Here is a 3,783-nt window from a genome sequence, read left to right as displayed (position 1 = left end):
TTTATCAGAAACTTTTCTGTATCGATGTAGGTCTGATTTTTCTCACTCAATCTGTTATTGTAATAAGGCAATCCTGGGCTTATGCATTCCCAGATCCATCCCTCATTCCTCCTTGCTCTGTTCTAGATTATACAGGGGCTGACTCCAGCAGGCTGCAATCAAACTAGCCAACAATTGGCTGCCATTTTGGTTCAGCTAACCAGAAACACGAGCAAAAGATTAGAAGCTGGAAGACAGAGCAGTCAAAGATTTTTCTCCTTCCCCTGCATCAGGTGGCTTGTCCTTCAATGGTTCCATATTCTTCATGGCTCCAGCCATTTAACCATGAGGTTGACCCATCATGGCTCTGGATCCTGTTGAATCCAACACCCAGGTTCCAGTAACACTATCTCCTCTCCTTGTCCTTCCATCCTAGGGATGAGTGATTTACTCGTGTTGCTAATAATGGGGTTTCCCAATTCATTCCTGCTTGGCTTCCTACCACTTTTGTAACCAACCCCATGCATTAAGGTCCCTCCATGGTAAAAATTTACAGTGGTTTCTGTTTTCCTGGACAATCCTTGACTGTTACATGCAGCCAATTATAATGACTGATCTTCTAGTGTTAAACTCCTTTGCATTCCTGGCATAAACCCAGCTCTGTCACCAGCAGGTACATATGCTTGTCTCTTCTGTAATTAATAAAAATAATTTATAAAACAAAATACCCCTGGGCTCTGAAACTTTCCCCAAATAAAGTATCTTTCATCATCATCTTCACAGCCTTCTCAAAAATAATTTTTACACTCGCTAGTTTTGGGGCATATATTGAAAAATTCTAATAACATAAGTAATAGAGTGATTTAGTCAACTTGTGAAAAAAAAATTCAAGCAATATACACGACGTTAAATAGCATGGCTTGTGCAACAGAGCTGAAATGGTACTCAAAGGGAAATATATGTATTAGAAAACAAGAGCTATTTAGATCACCCAAGAATTTCAAGAAGCTAGGTAATGAACATCATATGAAACCTTAAGTAATAGAAGGTAGGAAGGAATGAAGGTAAGTGTAGAAATAATGAATTAGAAAGCAGTAAGGCCAAAAAACAAATGCCAATTACTTGAAAATATTTATGAAACATATTTTTTTGAAAATATGACCAGGTACTAAAGAAAAAAAAATAATACATAAAATAAGTTAAAACTGTGTAAACTATAGATGCAAAAGATATTTAAATCATGTAAAATCACAGCAAATATGATATATGATTCCCTCAAGAGAAGCAAATGGTGGTCAAGGAAAAGTTTCTATGTATGAAAGTATTTCAGGTAATAAACTAATAAACTAAAATTTGCAAATTACCCCTCTGCAACCCCCAACGGGTAAATGAAGGTGAGGATCAATGACTGCCAACTCAGCACAAAGGACAAGAAACATTATGTTCTTCTTAATGGAAGTACCTGGTGTCACCTAGTTAGCAGTCATGTAAATAACCAACTTCACCAAGCTTCTACCTGTAACTACCAATTTAAAGACCACGTTAAATGACATCAAACTGTTTCATTCAACATAATCTATATCATGGAAAACTTGAAAAATACAAGACCCGCTTTTTTCACAACAAAAACTACAGGAAACAAAGATGACTCAGGGGAAACCTATTGATTAAAAAAGACTTAAGGGATATAAAAAAATCACAATATATACACTGTATTTGTGATCCAAACTAAAAAAAATGTACTGTATAAGGTAAATGTGAAAATTTACTACATATTTGCTCTTGTTAAAATATTTAAATTTTTAGGAATGATCATTGTTTTGGGTTTATGTTTTATAAAAGATTCCTTGTCTGTTAGCAATGCTTACTGACATACTTAGAGATGAATCATCCTGATGTCTTTGACTGCCTTCACATTAGTCCATTGGCAGAGACGTGGGGAAGGTGAGGGTACATTGGAACCAGACTGGCCATGTACTGCAGATGATTGATGCTGACTGCCAAGTATATTAAGTCCCTCATATCATTCTCTGCTGCTGTATGTGTCTTAGAGTTTTGTTATAATAATAAAGTTTAATTATAAATATCAGCACCACGGGCTCTCATATCCCAGTGTGCACCCCACGTGTGCTTTGTAGAGGCCGTTCCACTGCTCCAGAGGACCAGCAGCTTCTGGATGGTGGGGGCTGAGATAGCGACTTTGGATCCCATGGCCACTTGCCCTCTGAGCCCCTGGTGTGCTGTTAGAGGGTCTCTTGGTCTTGGATGGTTTTGTGAAATACCCTGTGTCAGTCAGTTCTGCTTTCTGTGAGCCCTCAAATAGTGGTGCCAGACAAGGTGCTGCAAGAAGGAAAGCGAAACCCACATCTAGAATGTGTACCTATCGATTTCAGTAAAGATGAACTTCTCCTCCTTCAAGGATGGAAGTGAGATGTTGTGATCAACTCACCATTAGCGGCTCAATGATCTGGAGGGAGGGTGCCACTGAGGGATCGGCATCACTCTCTGTCATGGTGGGGCAAACACCTGGTAGGTGCCGTAGCTCATCCGGCCTGCTGGTGGCGCCTGTGCTGCTGAGCCCAGATGCAGCATCATCCTTGGCCCCAGGGCTCCTCCTCGCATGAGAGCACTGTGCAGCCCTGAGGGACCACTGACAGAGGCTGGGCGCTCTCAGTTCTTCAGGCACTGGGTCTTCAGTGATGTTTCTTGCCTCTTGTGTGCTGCATGCTTTTGTGAGTAGCAAGAGGCAATGCAGATATCTTCCTTTTTGGTGTCCCTTCCTATAGGTTCATTGATGTACCCCTTCTCCAAACCTACTTGTGGCAATCTACCAAAATGTCTCATTCTAAGTACCTGACTGGCTGGCTAATCCATTTTCCATCATCTTTAAGCCCATGTCTATTCTTGACATGGGCCATTTTCTTTATCCATAAATAGTGGATCCCTAGAGGCACCATCAGAAGTTGCATCCACTGGGAGCGGATTTCCGCTCGCCCCTGTCTCTATGGCCACATGTGGTGGAGGTGGTACTGCAGCAGGAGTCCATTTCCACCTGCAGTTTCAGTTCAGCCAACCCACCCCTCATCTATGCTCAGCATTTCTACACCCCCAGCAGCTGGTCAGAAAAGAACTTCCTGGCCCATTAATCTCCAGGAATAAACGGCGGCAGAGGTGCTTGTGACACATTTGCAGGTCATATTGGGGTTTAGCTCACCTTCTTGTAATCTATGGCCCTGCTTGGGTCTGATCTCCTCAGAGAAGCCACTTCTGTTTTGCGGTGGACTACTGTTGCAGTCGCCTCCCTTTGTGGGTCTGACAGAACCTAGCTCATGAGGACCAATGTCCACATGCTGTATGCCGAGGAGGTGGCCATGTGTTCCAGAAAAGATAACAAACCTGGCAAAGCAGTTGCTATCGAGTGGGTGGTGGTCCAGTGTCCTCCTCAGGAGCCTAGAGGTTTGAGTAGGGTCCAGACCGCTGAGGAGGTTCGGTGGGGACCACCTCCCTGCATCCTTTTGGTGTTAAGGGTGTCATTAATGTTTCACATCTCCCAAACCAGAGGGAATCTTGGTTTGTATTTACTGTCACAGTCAAGGTGCAGGGAGTGCACTTGGTCTCCCCGCTCTGATAGCTTCTATACTAATGGGCTTGTGTGCATTCAGGGCTTGTGCCCATCATCAAGCACGTCTGTTCTAATTGCACATCTGGAGGTGGCAGGCAGGAGCTCTCTGGGTCAGATCTAGGCCAGACCTCCATATGTTCCTGGTGCACACATGCGCCCCCTCCACGGCGGACATTCACGGA

Source organism: Bos indicus, chromosome X (genome assembly GCF_029378745.1).
Source record: "Bos indicus isolate NIAB-ARS_2022 breed Sahiwal x Tharparkar chromosome X, NIAB-ARS_B.indTharparkar_mat_pri_1.0, whole genome shotgun sequence".
In the NCBI taxonomy this organism is placed as follows: Eukaryota; Metazoa; Chordata; class Mammalia; order Artiodactyla; family Bovidae; genus Bos; species Bos indicus.
Note: the sequence above shows the minus strand (reverse complement) of the source record.